This window comes from Eptatretus burgeri, chromosome 11 (genome assembly GCF_056783735.1).
Source record: "Eptatretus burgeri isolate ZD-2024b chromosome 11, Ebu_testis_v1, whole genome shotgun sequence".
NCBI classification, from domain to species: Eukaryota; Metazoa; Chordata; class Myxini; order Myxiniformes; family Myxinidae; genus Eptatretus; species Eptatretus burgeri.
In genome coordinates, this window is record NC_140971.1 from 43,540,877 (window position 1) to 43,560,154 (window position 19,278).

Consider the following 19,278-nt stretch of genomic DNA (forward strand, 5'->3'; position numbering starts at 1 on the left):
GAGGGTTTGAGATCTGTATATTCATTTGAATTGTCTGTGTTTTTCCCCACGCCCGATCCTACACCATCCCGTCGAATCGCCCCGGATCCCTTTTCTTGCCGAGTCTTGTTATTTCCGGTTAATAGGAAAAACAAATAAACATCATGAACTCAGTGAAAAGTGACTCGTGCCACCTTCCTCGTCCCGTTTGCGGTAGAGCGATTAGAACCGCCATGTTTGGGTTATAAATAAATAAACCGCCTCCATCGTTTCGGCTCATTCTACGTTGGCGGGACTGTTCAAGTCCCGTGGACGTCACATTGGTGTCAGGGTGTTGGATGTTCGAACCCCTCTAAATTATATTTGGTATCGGGAGAATATACCAAGATTAAAATCTCGCCACGAATTGGAATATAAAATTACTACAGAAAAGCGCGGGAAAATTTTGGCGGGATTTTTCAAATTCAAATTAATTGGCGGCAAACGGGACTTCTGCACCATGGCGGATGTGCAGATGTTTGAGGAGGGAGGCCACGTGTCTGGCAGCGAGTCGGGGGAAGAAGGGAGAGACGGGGTTAGGGTTGGAACCTCCCCCATTCCGAGCGTGGACCGTGTTTAATCGCCCGTAACGGGGCCGGCAGCGCCGGAAAGCGGCGCGATGTCGATCCAGACAATGTTGGAACGTTTAATAGGGGACATGATGGTACAAATGGAAAATCAATTCGTGACACAGAGGGCAGAAATGACGGCACAGAGGGCAGAAATGGCAAATGAATTCGCGACACAGAGGGCAGAAATGACAGATCAATTGGGGGTAATGGGGGTACAGTTGGGTGCACGGATTGATTTAATGAGGGATGAATTGGGGGAAAAGATGGAGAAAATGAAAACTGAGATGCAGGAGTATGTGGATGTTAAATTGGGGGAAATACAAAGTAAATTCGAGGATAGATTGGAGGAAACAAAGGTAGAAATTACATTGGAGGGGGAAAATATACGGAAAAAATTGGTAGATAAAATTGATGCAATGAACATTCGGGTTGATAAAGTGGATGAAAGCCTGGAACGTCATCGTGCCTGTGTGGATGCTCGTATGCAGCTGCAAGTTGAAGAGTGGGGAGAGCTGAGGGAGCAAGGGATGAATTTGGCGGAGGAGGTAAAAGAATTGGAGGCTCGTTTGGACGAACAAGATAAAATTATGAGCCAAGATGAAGTCTTGGATAAAGGCCTGGTAGAGCCGTCTTTTGTAAGTAGAGTGTCCAGGTTGGTTGAGGAGCAGCTACAAACTCGCAACGGAGCCTTGGAGGAGGTTGTGCGGGCCCAGAAGATCCTGCGGGAAGAGGTGAATCGGTCCATTCAACGTTTGGAACAGGAGGCAAAATTGACCCATGAGACCCTCACCACAAAACATCTTTGGCCACAGTGGGCTCCGAAATTGGATACGCAGCCACAAGGGTGTTTGATCCCTGGGCTGGATTCGGACAAGGGAGAAACTGAGAAGCGGGCCACCGTAAAAGTGATCCCCCTGGTAAATTTTGACGGGTCAGGGAGCGTTGAAGCTTTTCTGACGCAATTTGAGTGCATTTCCTGACTAAACGGGTGGAATGAGCGGGAACGTACAGGGAATTTGGTGGCACCGTTGCGGGGACCAGCCGCAGATGTGTTAAACGTGATCGCGGAGGGGATGTTGACCAGCTCCCACATTTGCGAGGCGTTGAGCCGTCGGTTTGGGTTCGCGGCAAACTGTGATCTGGTGCGGGCCCAGCTCCAGCACCGCAGATTAAAGCCGGGTGAGACAGTGCAGGAGCTGGCACAGGACATTTACCAATCAGTCAGGATCGCGTATCGGGACCTTACAGTGGAGGCATGGGACAGACTGGCACTAGAGAAATTTTTAGCTGCTCTTCCTGACCCTAAGGTCCGAGCGCTAGTGGAGTTACAGGATCCACCCACCGTTCACCGAGCGGCCGAGTGCGCGGCCAGGCTGGCCTCGTGGATTCGGCCGGGTCGGGTTCCAGAGAGGCCATCGGTGACTATCCGACAGGCGGAGATTCAGGATCAGGGAGGGGGGCTGGGAGAAATTGGCATTACCCAAATGTTTCAGGAAATTTGCCAGAAACTGTCAAGTTTGATAAAGGGTAATCCAGTAGTTAGTGCGCCAAAGCGGCGGGGTCCAGCCCAGCCAATAGAGCAATTCGATTATGGCCGAGGGGGTCCGGAACTGGAAGAGGCATTTCACCGATACTCACGGGGGCCTTTTATGGGGAGTTGTTTCCGGTGCGGGCGAAGAGGACACATGCAACGATATTGCCGGTACCCGGCGATGGAGGGACCCTCCAATAGACTTTTAGACTCTGAGAGGGTGAATCCTCCTGCTGAACCGCCAGGTCTATCCGAGATGCCCTTTCATAGGTCGGGTCCGGAGATCACTGTCGGGGGTCCGGGAGACTAGATTGGGCTGAGCATATACGACCATGCTCGGCTGCTGAGATTGTGGCGAAGTGCCCTCCTTTGGTGGAAAAAAGTGAATTGTGGAAAAATTGGCATGGGTTTGTAAGTTCTGCTGGGTTTTAGAGTGACAATCGGGACAGTGGGTAATTGGAAACAAAGCGGGCACGAGTGGCTGTCCAATGGCTGGTGCGTGGATCGGGTGAGAAGTGCTGTGTGAGTTGTTTTAAGTGAAGAAGTGAAATGTATGGTGCACACATTGTTTTTTTTTTATTGGGCATGGTGTGGTAACAGGGAAGGTCATGGTCGGTGAAGTGTTAGAAATGCAGGTGTCACATGTAAGGCCGATGGGGTGGGGGAGTCATGTGGGTTTTGTAGGTGGGGATGATGTGCTTGTCCACAGGGATTGCTGAAGCTCACGGTGAGCGTGAATTGCGACCCCCTTCAAGGAGATTCACCACCTGGTGGCTAATGGTGACAGTGTCTGGAGGCAACTGGGAGAGGGTCTGGTTGGGCGACCAAGGCGGGTAGGATCTTGGCGACCCAGGAAGGCCAGAGGAGCCAGTGAGACCCCTTCCAGAGTGTTGTACGGGATTAGAGCTGATGGCAACCAGGGGGGTGGGAATCAAAGGGAGCGGGGCGGAGAAACGTCTGGGTTGGACAAAAGCTTACCTGTGGGCATGGTTGCACCTGAGATGCCCCCATCATCTTGTGGTAACCCACCCCACGGCCACGACGGGATTCAGCCTGCATGATTAAAATGAGGACCATGACCTAGAAATGTGATGATGACCATGGTGTGAGTGTTGTGAAGATGTGTGAGTCCCACTTGATCCCGCACAACTTGACATGTGCAGCAAGGGCATGATGTCCGCATAATTTTGGGGCAAGCAAATTTGAAAATTGGCTCCCCAGGTAACGCTGGGTCTATTAGCATCCACTGGGGGAGGCGGTCAAGTGTAATTATCCTGTGAATAGTGTCGTTAAGGCTTAGAGTAGGAATGTAAAGTATGTGTTGTGTTTTTGTGGAACATTTTGTTTCCCCTCCCCAGATCACTGGAAGAGTGCTGGGCAAGAGCGATGATCCAGAAGATGGAGTGCAACTTCGCTCAGTGCTATCATGTGATAAAATAAAATTAAAAAAAACAAAAACGAATGATTGTTTCGGCGAGGATAAGGCCATAAGGGGGTAGTACATTAAGCAGGATAGGTAAGTTAGCTGCGACTCGCTGCCCATTTCCCCTCCTACTTTATTTCGTTAGGTTAATTAGGTGTGAGTCAGTAAGTGTTAAGGCTGGTACAGTAGCGCCTGTGATATACCTTGCAGGAGCTGCGGTACCAGAGGAGGGGGCAGTTTTACGTTTGAGGGGAGGGGGTATGCATTCAAAGGGTAATTAGGATGTTTAATTAGGTATGCCATGCTGTTCGAGTTTACCAGGATCTCGATGTAATAAGTAGCAATTCAGTGGTGATAAGTTGTCTAGTAAATGTTCATTTCTTCAAGGGGGGAAATGATAATTGTCACGTAATTAGATAGGGACACGGGATAGGGTAAGTGTGTCTGCGTAAACCCCTTTTGGTATTCTCTGGAGACTGGCCGTGACGTCACAGGACAGTGCAGCGGATGGCTCCGCCCCGTGATCACTATTGGCAGAAGGCGACAGCGGTGGGCCAATAAACGGCTCGATTGGAAGTGACGAGGACAGGAGGATAAAAAGGTTCTGTTCGGGGTCGAAAAGGAAGAGGAAGAAGATCGGGACAAGACGATCGTGTTTTTTTGGTGTGGAGGCTGTTGCGCGGAGAGCGTCCTTGTTGTAGTGCTGATTCGATCGTGTTCTTGATCGTGTCTTGGAGCCTTGCTGAGCCTCGTGCCTCACCTTGGTTGGCTCTGGGGTTCTGCTGACTCGGAGTACGGGGTCGAACGGCGGGCGGACCTGCCTCCCTCTCCTGCTCGCAACTTGGCGCCAGAACTGGTTCCCTGGCGGCTGTGAGCGGACTTGGGCCCAGACCAGGAGGTCGACAGCACCACGGTTTCTCCTGCCCCCCCGACGAGAGCAAGGCCAGCTCGTCCGACGCCGATCCAGGGACAGTTGCGTCCACACCACGGTCCAGTCTGACCACCAGAAATAGCTACGTTTTGTGTGTGTGTGTGTGTGTGTGTGTGTGTGTGTGTGTGTGTGTGTGTGTGTGTGTGTGTGTGTGTGTGTGTGTGTGTGTGTGCTTGGCGCCTTAGAGGGTTTGAGATCTGTATATTCATTGGAATTGTCTGTGTTTTTCCCCACGCCCGATCCCACACCATCCCGTCGAATCGCCCCGGATCCCTTTTCTTGCCGAGTCTTGTTATTTCCGGTTAATAGGAAAAACAAATAAACATCATCAACTCAGTGAAAAGTGACTCGTGCCACCTTCCTCGTCCCGTTTGCGGTAGAGCGATTGGAACCGCCATGTTTGGGTTATAAATAAATAAACCGCCTCCATCGTTTCGGCTCATTCTACGTTTGCGGGACTGTTCAAGTCCCGTGGACGTCACAATATATATATATGTATATATATATATATATATATATATATATATATATATATATATATATATATAAATACATACACATCAGACACATGGCCTGGCTGTTATGGTGAGCATCGCCGCGGAAAATTTCTCATACAGTAAAACCGCATAATCCGCAAAGAAAAACCTTCCGTCTGCCACCCAGATGATTGTTCCCACTCATGCAAACCATTCAACCAAAAGGCATGTTATGTGATCAGCGGGTAAATCCAAACGTGGAGTGTGACGAGCACGAATCCGATCTCCATTGGACATAGTCCATTTATGCAATATTCCTAAGACATAATCCATGGAGATTCTCACGAGAACAGTCAGGAAGTGTGTCTGATGTATAAATGACTAATGGGGTCATCATTGGTTAGACATTTATCAATATGCTGTCCTGATGATGGCAAATAAGCCTGAAATCTGGATAGGTTGCTCCGTTTGATGTTTAACTATGTTGACCACATAATCTTTGTCTGTTTAATAGAGTTGTTGGGCTGAGGCCTCTGGGATGGAGGTGATGCTTTGGTGCAGGACGATTTCCAATAGAGATTGGGGGAGTGCTCGTGACACTCCACATGGTTTGATTTAGCCGCCGATCACATTCATGTGTCTTCTGGTTGAATGGTTTGCATTCGCCATTTTGACCTACGTATAGTGAGGTGATTAGAACGAGGCTTGCCTTCCCTGTAACCAGTCAGGAGAGGAATGTTGCTGCCAAATTTCAGCTGGATCGGTCCAGCGGTTTGGCTGAGGAAGTCGAAAAAGGAGACGGATGTATGGACGGTGTATGATGACAATAGCTTATCTGCAATGTCAGTTCCAGATAAGCTAAAAATGATTTTACAGTATCTATACAAGGCTAAATTAAAAAACCCCAGTAGATCGTCCCTGCCCACTTCCTTTTTGAAGCCACCTCTTTTTTTTTTTGTTATTTTTTATTTTGTCAAACATCCTGGAAAAACAAACCATCCATATCTTCATGTTCAACTTGCACCACTCTCTGAATCGATAACTTCTTTTTTAACCGAGCCGCATCGCTGAGTGCTGTGCTGCTGCTTTCCACTCACTGCATTTTCCATTGCCGTGCCGTTTCCCGCTTCTGTGACGCTTTTCATTCGTGAAGATAGTTTTTATGTGTTTGCAAATTTGGATGGGAACTAAAATCCTGAAGCCATGGTATGCTGGAACAATTTTTGATGGGCGACGCTCACGGTGCGTTGTTTTCTCTGATTTTGCTAATGGGGAGTTGAACCAGGGAGAGGCCGTACAGGAGCAAGACCAAACAACGCTGGTGAGTCCACATCCCACATATGTAAATTTGTCTATTTAAATAAATGTTTGCTCTAGATCTATATAGAAAGATGGCATCATCAATAATTTTAATATGCACGAAGTGTGTAGTTTCTTGTATGTTGCCATACATATAAATATATTTGTTTTGAATTGTGGATTGTCTTTTTAATAGGCTTCGTGAGTGTGTTGGTGACGTGTCGGGTATATGACCCACATCATGACATTTCTTTGGGGGTAGAAAACTGGCATGCTTGATACATGACTGTAATAATGATATAGTTTTGCTGGTGAGAACAATGAAAATAATCAGAACATGTATTTTTGATGAATTAAATTGGCTACACACCAGACAACGACAAAACCATATTTACAAGTAGATGTAGATATGTGTATGATGTGTGATAATATTTTCAATTTATTTATTATTAAGTGTTTCTGTGCATTAAACATGAAGGGTCCTTGAATGAAAATGTTAGTGGCCATTTTGTCTGTGGCCATTTTAAACTAAAAATATGGTGGCCATCTTTTATCTAAAAGCCGGCGGCAATTTTGAAAACAAAAACAAATCTCCACTAATAAAAGGCAGTGTGTGTGTTTGTGTGTGTGTGTGCGCGCGTGCGTGTGCATGTATATGTATACAGTATGTATATATATATATATATGTATATATATATATATATATATATATATATATATATATATATATATATATATACACACACACACATCAGTGTGTGTGTCCTCCATAACTATAAAACCATGAAAGCTGGCAGCCTGAAATTTTGTACGCATACTAAGAAAACTCCAAGTAAGTGCAAGAGTGAAAATGGGGGTGTTTAGATGAATTAAAACAACTCTTTTGAAGATAATTAACGGCATTTAATTATATCTTTCATCAGGCGATCCTCGGCCACCTTGCTCTCTGGCGTCTTAAGGCGTTTCCTCAATAACTTCACTGGGGTCTGAAGCTGCCATGTTTTTTGGCCTGCTCAACCTTGCCTCGACTTGCAACAGGCTGCAGAGATTTCCTCACGATAGTTCTTTTTCACTTTCCTCACTGAAATTATCGAATGCCTGTTCATCATAGCCATGAATCGCTGGGTACATTGCAATGCTTATAAGTGCCTGGAGACATCAGCGTTCATTGTTTAATTTCATTTCCGCACATACGATCACCAGGATTATCTCTTAAACTAAGAAGAATTATATAACTAAATTTAAGCTCCGGGATTGAACTTACAAGCAGTTCCAACTCCTACAAAAGTGTTTATTTGTCCAATTCGGACATATGTGACGTTTTGGGCGCCTCCGGGAGATGTATGTTTAATATTGTTGTGGTTACAAAATTCGCAAACCACCATTCAGGTCCCTTAGGTGAGGTATCTCGGTAAGTATATGTGTAGTTAGGCCCAAACCCGTTGTCTAGTGGGAATACATGTCATTTATGTGTGCTGCGACTCTTCAGGATAGCCGTTTTTCTTTTACTATCTTTATTTTGGACCAACCGCCATGATTACCACCACAACCACAACATCAACCACCCACCGCGGCGCCGCTTCACGTCACACCTCGTAACCGTCGCATCGCCACCGTTCTTGCGCCGCTTGTGGGTACCGGTGTTGGACTCGTGCAGGGTGCGCGCCGAACAGCGTGTACAAAACCACGGATTTTCCACTTCAAAAACGGATCAAAAACGACACACGCCCACTTTTGTTCCGTCCAATCGGTGAGCGAGGGGCGATTTGGCCCCGCCCCCAGGGCGTTGGAGGGCGATCGATATATGCAAATTTATGGATCAAAAAGCATTCACGCCCACTTTTTCTCGGGCCAATGGGGAGCGAGGTGAAAGGTCGAAGGGAGAGGGTCAAAGATGAGAAGGCGAAGCCACGGGGCTTATAAAAGCGACCGCGTTCGTCAGTCAAGAGAACAGAGAGTTAAGACTTCGCGGGCGGTGGAGTTGGCAAGAAGGAGCTGGTCGTCGTGTGCGTTGGAGTCGGAGCGGAGGGGACGGAGCTGTGGAGAGGCGGCGAGGGCAGACGAGGGGGTGCTCGCGTCGTGCAGGGAGCTGCACCCCAGGGAGGCCGACAGCGCGACCTGGCCGAGGTGGAGACGCTCGTCGCGGGACAATAAAAATCCTCTATACCCCGAGCATCAGCAACCCCCTCCTGTTTCCCCCGCGCTGAGATAGTGCGACCAAGGGGGCCCTTTTCCCACCCCCTACCAGACACTGCCCACGAGGCCCGCGGAGTTGAGGCACCATCGCCGCTCCGCGTCTTATCACCAGACGGGTAGGCCCGACCCGGTCTCGGCCTCAGGCCCGCCTCATCCTTGAGGGTATTCTTTCCTTGGTTTTGGGTATGTGTTGTCGGCGCCGTCTGTGAAGTAAAATTGTATAAGTATTGCCGTGTGCTCGTGTAATCGGTATTAGATCTGCATTGTCGCATTTGCTTTTTGTGTAAATTGAATTGTGTTTTTCTTTTCTGTGTGCTTTTGGTGGAATTGAATATGTGCGCTTTCCGTTCATCGCGAATAAATGTTCTTTGTGTTGAACTGTTTCCCGCTTCGCTTCGTCATTTCCTTCATTGAATCCTCATCTTGCTTCACGTAAAGGGTTGGTAGTGGGCTGAATACGCCCGATAATTAATCGAACCGTCGAGGTCGACGATAACACCGCTCGGTTATCACGATAGTATGGAACGGGTCGCTTAAGTGGCCCGTGTCCGAAGTCGACCTGCGGCGAGGTGCGATCGCCCGGTCTACCCTCCGCGTGGGTACTTGGGTAGGTCGAATTTGGCGAGCAACCCTATCCCACGCGGGGGCTGATTGGCTCGATCGCGGTGAGACCGAAAGGTCCACCCGTGACTGGTTCCCGGCGTTAGTCCGAGAGGGTCACGACTGGATTGTCCGTCCGGTGGGCGACGTGCCGCGATTCGAGTTACGTGGCCGTCAGCACGCCGGCGGGCGCGAATCCGTAACACTGGTGTCAGGTCGTGCGATACAAATCCATCGCCCTCCTCGCGGCACTGGTATCGGAGAACAGGAAAACGGGCTCTCCTGTCTCCAATTAAATTCACGGGAATCGGTCCAGGGGTGAGAGAAGCGACCCCCGATTCCCTCCAAATTACGAGCGATTCAAATTAACCCTTTAAGCGAAGCAAGATGGCGTCTCAAGGCGAGCGGGAGCCGGGTGGATTAGAAATGGATGTAGAATGTGTAGAATCCATGGTCCAGGATGGAATCCCCGAGCAGGAAATGTTGATTGTGCAGGAACACGGACTCGCCCAACTGAACCCAGAGCCCGAAATAGGTGCGGCAGCGGCCGCGGTGTATGACACCTCCCCTTCCCCCCTCCACCAAAACCCTTCCCCGATCCCTGCCGGAACGGCTCACCTGAGTGCATCCGACATAGCCCAGCTATGCACCATGCTGGCGGCAATGACAGCGAGAATGGATGCGAATACACAACAAATGATCGAAAAGATGGATGCAAACACAACTGAATTTATAAACAAAATGAAAAGCATGAACGAAAAGATCGATGCGAGTACACAGCAAATGAAGGAAGAAACGAAAAAGCTCCGGGGTGAGACGCAGAACATGGGCCGATGCCTGCAGGCGGGCATGAAGGCCGTGACCAGGGAGCTGGGAATGGCGACTCCACGTGTGGGAGCAAACGAGCTGGAAGGGGGTGCAACGGCTGACAGGCCCGCGGTGGAGGCGGGTAAAAAAATAATTCGGGGGGCGTGTTGGGCGAGGGTCGTGACAGAGGAATCGACGGTGACCAAAAGGGAAAAATTAAATGGGGAGACCAAAACATGTGAGACGAGACACGAGGTGACGACGACAGAAACTTATAAATGTATAGAGACACGGGAGACAGAAAAAATAGAGGAGAGACAACACGATGAAGACGGGGTAAGTGACGCACACACACACACGGAGGTAGTGGAGGATAGTGAGGTTGAGCTCGCGGAGCGTGTAGGGACCCAGTGCGAGCACCTGGATGGCCTCCTCCAGGAACGAGGGGAGGGAGTCTGCCCCCTTGAGGCGAGTCACGACCAGGTGAGTTCGGTCGTGCTTTGCGAGGTTGAGGGGACGGGTGCTGTGGACAGGTGCACGGAGAGCTTGGGGGGTATGGAGGCCTCGGAGACCCTTGTGGGGACACGAGTCCCCAGTGTGGTTGTCCCTGTGTGTGTGGTGCAAGGTGTGAGTGCGGCACCGTGTGTGGAAGCGACCCCGTGTGTGAGTGGTGTGGTGGCGATGGTGCCAGAGTACGTGCTTCCCAGCACGCCGTGTGTGGGTGAGGCACCGTGTGTGAGTGAGGCCGTGTGTGTGGATGAAACGGCCAGTATGAGTGAGGCACCGCGGGTGAGTGCCCCCGCGTGGGCGAGTGAGGAACGGAGTGTGGATGAGGCACAGCGGGTGAGTGCCCCCGCGTGTGTAAGTAGTATGGTTTGTGTGAGTAGTGAGGCACGCGTGAGTGAACGGCCGAGTGCAAGGGAGACCGTGTGTGTGAGAGAGCGGTATGTGAGGGAGATGTCGGTTGGCATGCGGGAGCACGCAGCCGCGTCTCCCGGTGTGAATGTGATGGAGTGGACTGTGTGCGTCGTAACACGCAGGTGTGCGTGGGTCGAATGGCGACGACGACGGCGACAGAAGAAAGAAAGCCGAGTAGCGGCTGCAGCTGTTTCGAGGACCGTGCCGGGTTCGCCCAGCAGTGAGCACGCGGTCCGTGCTGTGCAACGCACGAGACCACCACGTGCTCGCTTGCGAGAGTGAAGTCCCGGTCCGGAAACGCACGCGGTGGATTTGCCGATCCCGCGGACGGACAAAGTTTAGGCAGGTAAACGGATTTGGACCGGACGGGTTCTCCACGCGATCGTGTGTGTTAAGCTCCAACGGGCAAAGCACATGTGTTCGCGTGGGGAACCCCTCGAGACGTGGGGCTTGTGTTTTTTTTTGCGCACGGTGACGTCATGGCTGCACGTGTGGTTGGAATCCGGCAGGAGGGGTATCTCTGCCGGATGGTACCGTCCAAGGAGGGACGAGGAATACGTGCAGCTGCATGACGTCACGGGCAGGTGCAAAGTGCGCGAGTTGCCGCGCTGGTAATGCGCATGGAAAAAAAAAAAAGAAGGAACAAGCCTCACTTTCGGGTGCACAGGATTCCTGGGCAAGGGGTGGAAGACCCCCTTACCTGGGCACAGGATGAAAACTAGTTAGGGGGAAGGGTTAGCTTAGTTCGACCGACTTCATGGGGCAGGGGTAAGTCCTCATGGAGTCCGTGGAATGGATTAGTTAGAGGGATTGTAGCCAGATTTAGGTTGGGAAATAAAATGATTTATTTGAGGACATGGACAGACTTGTGAATGTGTAGAGGGGACGTAGTTTAGCTACGTAGTGTTAAAAGGAACGTGCTGTAGTGTAAGGGATGACGTGGGAGCACGAGTTAGTTCGGGGATGTAGTTAGAAGGATGGCAGAGTTCAGTGGTGAGTGTGTTGAAGAGTTGTTGGTGAGTTATGAGGTGGAGGCATGTGCTTGGTGAGTGAGTGAGTGAGGCCAGCGGGTCTGTGTGTATGGAGCGAATGGGGAATGCATGGTGCGATGAGTGATTGGGGGGAGGAGTGACTCCCGCCCAAGGGACCCCGGGGTCAGTGTAGACTGAGTTAGCTGGGTTAGTCAAATTGAAAAATGGGGGTCGTTTTGTTGTTGGTGGGAGTGTAGGCTCGAGACCCATTTGGAGGGGTGCAGGAGCCCTGTTGACGGGCTTGGGAGCGTGGCTACGAAAGGTGAGTATCGCTGAGTGGGTACCCCGGGCACCAGGCTAGTCGGCCGCGGTAGGCCAAGGGCCCATGGGGGGCCGGGATAGCGTAGTGGGCACGGGTGCGCCTGCTTAGTGCGGGGGCCCGGGGCGCCATTAGCCGCGTGGGCAGTGTTGTGGGCACGGGTGACCCTCGGAAAGGGGCCCGGGAGGCCGGCCTGCCACGTGTGCGTTTCAGGGGAGGTGCCATGGGGGGCACTCCCCGGTGTTAGGTAGCTGGTAGGCTCTGAGGCAGTGTAGTGCCCGGGGGTGCCATAGCGGGAGAATCGGCAGAGGGTCGTGCCTGCCAAAGGGAGCCACGTGTCCCAGCCAGGAGACCGTGTGAGGGCACGGAGAGAAAATTGGGGGGCGAGGCCCGAAATTGTGAGTACACCAACACAGGCGACGGGAATCTGGGTTGTTAGAACCAATAGTTTAAGCGAGAGGCGCTTGTTGAAAGCCCCGGGGTAGTTTAAGAGTTAATGGTTAGGGTAGATTAGGAGATGTACCCCTCCGCACCATCCATCCCCTCGCTGTCGTTGTGGGCCGCTGGACCCACTTTGTGTTATAGATCGCTGAACTCTGGGGAGGCCATCCTGAGGCTTGAGTTGGGCCTCAACACAGGACGTTAGCTCTCCCTTATTCCCCTCCGGGAAGGGAACGTAGGGGTTGGGAGTAGGCTAGGTGACAGGATAGGTTAGCCGAACAAAGACGATAAAGGGGGTTAGGGGACGATTTATAGAGGGGAAGTAAAAATAAAAACAACAAAAAAATAAGTTGGGGCTAAATTGGGGTTTGACAAATTAAGGGAGTGGGTATGTACAGTGACAGGCAAAGGCGATAGGTTGGGAGGGAGACAGGTAGGTAGGTCCGAGCCCGCCTTCCAAGTGGCCAGCACCACCGCACCCCCTCCACCAACCTCCACTGAACGGCAAAAGCTGGCCAACTTCATCGGCTGGCCGTGTTTTGCTTCAAGGCGGAGGCCGGCCAACTTCATCGGCAGCTGTTGTTTTGCTGCAAGGCCTGTGCCGGCCGGATCATCTGCAGCTGTGGTGCTTCAAGGCCTGTTCCGGCCAGTTCGTCTGCCGGCTGTGTTTGCCTGCAGCGGCCTTCTTCTGCGGGCTGTGTTTGCCTGCTCACCTTTGCCATGCCATGCCCACTGCCCACGTTCACCAGCCCCGTTCAATTTTTGCTTTGCCCCCCCCCCTGTTCATTTACATGTGCGCCAGGATCCGCAAGGCAACAGTTTGCAAGCTGCGAGAACTGCCCTGTTGGCAGCTACAACACGGGCCTGCAGTGGCGGCCCGTGCACCGTGTTTGCGTCCATCCATTCATCCATCCATTCGTTGTGTTCATTGCGTGTGCCACTTGAGCTGGCACGGAGACTGCGTTGTGCGGCCCATGCACCGTTGTGGTTCACTGCGTTCAGTTCAAAAGGGAAGGCCTTGGACTGCGTGTGAGCAGCCAGCCACGTTCCCTGTCACCTGCATTGTTTTGAGCCAGAGACTGCATGCGAGCAGCCTGGCTCCCTGCTAACTGTTTTCTTTTTGCAGAGTTCAGTGATCCTGGGCCATGGTTTAGTGTAAAATTTGTAAGTTAAGGTAAGATGTACTGTAAATATGAATGCGCCCCCGGCATGTATGTCTTAGCGCCGGCAATTTTATTTAAGTCATCCGTGTGAGTGAGTTTGTTTAGATAGTTACGCAGCCCTTAGGTTATTTATTTTGGGGACACGAATACCATGAATGTCGCACTCAGGGATCCGTAGGTAAAATGTACTAGGGGAAAACTACACATGATGTCACACGAAAATTTGACGACTCGGGACGAGTCTGTAAAAAGGGGAGGGGGTAGTGTTGTGGTTACCAAATTCGCAAACCACCATTCAGGTCCCTTAGGTGAGGTATCTCGGTAAGTATATGTGTAGTTAGGCCCAAACCCGTTGTCTAGTGGGAATACATGTCATTTATGCGTGCTGCGACTCTTCAGGATAGCCGTTTTTCTTTTACTATCTTTATTTTGGACCAACCGCCATGATTACCACCACAACCACAACATCAACCACCCACCGCGGAGCCGCTTCACGTCACACCTCGCAACCGTCGCATCGCCACCGTTCTTGCGCCGCTTGTGGGTACCGGTGTTGGACCCGTTCAGGGCGCGCGCCGAACAGCGTGTACAAAACCACGGATTTTCCACTTCAAAAACGGATCAAAAACGACACACGCCCACTTTTGTTCCGTCCAATCGGTGAGCGAGGGGCGATTTGGCCCCGCCCCCAGGGCGTTGGAGGGCGATCGATATATGCAAATTTATGGATCAAAAAGCATTCACGCCCACTTTTTCTCGGGCCAATGGGGAGCGAGGTGAAAGGTCGAAGGGAGAGGGTCAGATGAGAAGGCGAAGCCACGGGGCTTATAAAAGCGACCGCGTTCGTCAGTCAAGAGAACAGAGAGTTAAGACTTCGCGGGCGGTGGAGTTGGCAAGAAGGAGCTGGTCGTCGTGTGCGTTGGAGTCGGAGCGGAGGGGACGGAGCTGTGGAGAGGCGGCGAGGGCAGACGAGGGGGTGCTCGCGTCGTGCAGGGAGCTGCACCCCAGGGAGGCCGACAGCGCGACCTGGCCGAGGTGGAGACGCTCGTCGCGGGACAATAAAAATCCTCTATACCCCGAGCATCAGCAACCCCCTCCTGTTTCCCCCCGCGCTGAGATAGTGCGACCAAGGGGGCCCCTTTCCCACCCCCTACCAGACACTGCCCGCGAGGCCCGCGGAGTTGAGGCACCATCGCCGCTCCGCGTCTCATCACCAGACGGGTAGGCCCGACCCGGTCTCGGCCTCAGGCCCGCCTCATCCTTGAGGGTATTCTTTTCCTTGGTTTTGGGTATGTGTTGTCGGCGCCGTCTGTGAAGTAAAATTGTATAAGTGTTGCCGTGTGCTCGCGTAATCGGTATTAGATCTGCATTGTCGCATTTGCTTTTTGTGTAAATTGCATTGTGTTTTTCTTTTCTATGTGCTTTTGGTGGAATTGAATATGTGTGCTTTCCGTTCGTCGCGAATAAATGTGCTTTGTGTTGAACTGTTTCCCGCTTCGCTTCGTCATTTCTTTCATTGAATCCTCATCTTGCTTCACGTAAAGGGTTGGTAGTGGGCTGAATACGCCCGATAATTAATCGAACCGTCGAGGTCGACGAATAACACCGCTCGGTTATCCCGATAGTACGGAACGGGTCGCTTAAGTGGCCCGTGTCCGAAGTCGACCTGCGGCGAGGTGCGATCGCCCGGTCTACCCTCCGTGTGGGTACTTAGGTAGGTCGAATTTGGCGAGCAACCCTATCCCACGCGGGGGCTGATTGGCTCGATCGCGGTGAGACCGAAAGGTCCACCAGTGACTGGTTCCCGGCGTTAGTCCGAGAGGGTCACGACTGGATTGTCCGTCCGGTGGGCGACGTGCCGCGATTCGAGTTACGTGGCCGTCAGCACGCCGGCGGGCGCGAATCCGCAACAATATGATGGTTCAGTGATTGCCAGTTGTGTGCCAAGGGAGCCGTTTCATATCGACCGTTTTGTTGGAGTGCTTGCTTGATTGCTAAAGCCATTTGGCGAGCGCTCTACAAGCTGCTTTGTCGTTCGTTTCGGGAAAAAGTACACGTGCTTTCAATCTCACATAAAATAAAAAGTAATTTTTTTCTCTCTCTCTTCTCTTCTCTTTTTGTTTTTCCTTGCCACGACATTGCGAAAAGGTAAAATACGTTGGCGCTAATTGAATAATTTGGTATTAAAAATAAATTGCGAATAATATCGAACTTCCGGGTCACGCATGTACGGACACGTGAGAGGAAGAAACGGCCTGTGTGGTTTATTTATTTATTATTATTATTATTATTAATTTTTTTTATGGGCACGTACTCGTATTTAAAAAAAACAATAGGATCCATCCGACCAGGTGTTCGCCATGTTTGTTTTAGCTGTGAAGGCATAGAGTAGCGATCGACATTTTGTGTTCTTTGAATTTAATTTCACGAATTACCCACTTTAAATCCTCTTTCACAGAACGTTGTTTAAAGGTAAATATTTGTGTTGGTCGTTTTTATTAAATTGATGTGTGTGTACATTTGCACATGTCTGTATGAGCATAAAGTGCATTACCACAATGGTGTGTGTGTGTGTGTGTGTGTGTGTGTGTGTGTGTGTGTGTGTGTGTGTGTGTGTGTGTGTGTGTGTGTGTGTGTGTGTGTGTGTGTGTGTGTGTGTGTGTGTGTTGTTAATTGGTATTATCTTCATATGCAAGTTTCAGAAAGTGGAATGGAGTCCTCCCAGAGCAGGTTCCAAGTACCCACCTTTATTTCAGTAAGGGGTCGCAATTCATGGACCAAGCTCTGAAGTTTTCTGTTCCCAAAGTTTTGTACCGAGGGTCTCTTCAGGATCGTCGCTGACCCCCAGACAGCTTCCAACTGTAGTTCGTTTGTGGTAATATCGCATGGATGGTTTTTAATATCTCTGAGGTTCTTTGTCATCATTCCCATAGCTCCAACTATCACTGGTACAACTTTGTCATTCTTCAACTTCCAGGATCTTTTCACTTTATTCTTGGGGTCTTGGTGTTTGGTTATTTTCTTGATTTCTGCATTGTTTAGTCCAAAATCACTGGTATTAACACCTCACTTTGCAATGCCTTCTTCTCTCTTTTTTTTTTGTACCTAGGTATGATATCTGGTTGCAATGCTTTGTTTTCGATGTTCATGTTCGATGGGATCATTAGGTCATACTTCCATGTTTTCAGTCCATGCTTTTGGTTCATGTTCCCACAAATTTTCTAGAACTGGGATTCAAAGTTTTTGCAGATGTGCCAGCAGATTACTTTACAAACTCTGTTGTGTCGTTGTGTGTGCAGCTGTTCTGACATGAGATTTTTTTTGTGTGTGTTTGGTCATTAAGCATAACATATCACCCTCTTTGCTAATGCCACCTTCACCCCTCAACTGTCTTTTTTACCCTCTTCCCCCCTTTCACTCTCTCTGTCTGTCCCATCCTCGCTCCCCCCTCCGAATAAAATGCAGCACTCTCCTCCCACACTTCTGTGTCTGTCTGTCTGTCTGTCTGTCTGTCTGTATGTCTCTCTCGCTCACTCTCTCACTCTCACACATCTACCACCTGCAGTGTATGGCAATGTTTCGTGAGGCATCGCTTTCCCCACCTCCACCCCCTTCCTCGCTCTTCTCCCCTCCCCTCCCTTCCCTCCATCCTCTCTGCCTCCCCTCTTTCTCTCTCCCCATCCCCTCTCTCTCCCCCTCTCTCTCCCTCTCTCTCTTTCTCCACCCCATCCCCTTCACACCCCTGTCAGTGAAGCGACGGGTTGTATTTGCTAGTAACAAATAAAAAGGACCTCCTCCTTCCTTAAAAAAAAAATAAAAATCAAGACGATCAACTGATATATTTTTATAAGGCTTAATAAAAGCGAAAAACATGGTGAAGCTCGCCGTGAAGCTGTGGACCCTTAAAGCCTTGGTCGACACACGTGACTATGCAGGGTTGCCATCAAGTCTGGAAACATCTATATTTTAATACTGAAGGACCAATTTTGGGCTCCTCGCGGTCGCGTCACGTTTTTCTTGGTACTGTGACCTGAGAAGTTTTGACACGGTGTTTGTACGTCAAAGTAGACACGTGCACAAATCAGGGGACTTCTTCACAAGGAGTAGTGTACACCAAAAATGTCGTGTACAAGGACGTTTTGTTGGCCTCATTAGGTAAGGCCATGGAGTACATCGACTGGGATCCGGCTCTTACAAGAGCCGCCACTGGTTGTCATATTGGGCTCATGGAACGGAATCCGTCTGTGACGGGGTTTCGGCTAGTAGATAATATTATGCCATTTTGTTAAAGTTTAAAGATGTCCTTGACAAAAGATGAACGCGTTGGGAGTGATACTGCGGAGTGGAGTTGAGGGCTGGTCATATCGACGGATATCAGAGCACTTCAACGCATGTCATCCCTGAAGAGCTTCCGTCTCTTCCGTCTCCCATAGCACAGTGGGGAATCTGGTTCAAAAATTCAAGGATGCAGACAGTGTGTTCGACAAATTGCGTTCTGGACAACCATCCATATCCGACGAGGTGAAGGGAACTGTCAGAGTGAAAGTAATAGCCAGCCCGAAGAAGTCAACTTGCCGGACATCCATAGAACTGGGGGTACCTCGCAGTACTGTCCAAAAGATTCTTCCAATGGATATTCGCCTATGCTTCCAGACTTTATGGCCACCATCTATATGTCTATTTATAATTACAGACTTTTAATGTCAGTTGCACTGTGACTACTTATATTATGACGTACCTTTTTAAACCTTTCGCCCCTTTAAACTGCTGAGACCCCTTGACCATTCCTATATTTAAACCATTTAAACCTCTTCAACCTTTTAAGACCCTTTCAGCATTTTAGACCCTTAAGATGCCTTTAGACATTTATATCCTTTAGACCCCTCAAGACCTTAAACTGCTTGAGACTCCATAGTCCCTTTTAATCCGTTTTACACTTTACATCCCTTCGACCCTAACTACTATTGGAATGTACCTTTTAGACCTTTAGACACCATACACCCTCTAGACCCTTTATACTTTTTCAACCCCTTATGACCCTTTGGACCTTTACACCCTTCAGACTGCTTAGACCGCATGACCCATTATACCCTTTCGACACCTTAAGACTCTGACCTTTTAAACCTGTAGATCTCATTCAACTCTTTCAAGCCCTTAGGCCCCTTTAGACCCTTAACTACTATTTGAACATACTCGGTAGACCTTTTAAGTCCTTTAAAGACCCATTTCGACCCTTTAGACCTTATTATACCTCTTATACCCGCAGATCCTTTCGACCTTTAAACCCCTTATGGCCCTTTAAACCCCTTTAAACCGATATATATATATATATATATATATATATATATATATATATATATATATATATATATATATATATATATATATATATATATATATATATATATAATATCTTCTTCTTTCGGCTGCTCCCGTTCGGGGTCGCCACAGCGGATCATCCGTATGATCCGCATAGTGATTTGGCACATGTTTTACGCCGGATGCCCTTCCTGACACAACCCTGGTCGCCTCTTACGACACAGGGATATGGTACACCTATTTTAACCGGGGTATACACCGGCCCAGTACACTGGTACTCATTTCGCCGACCTC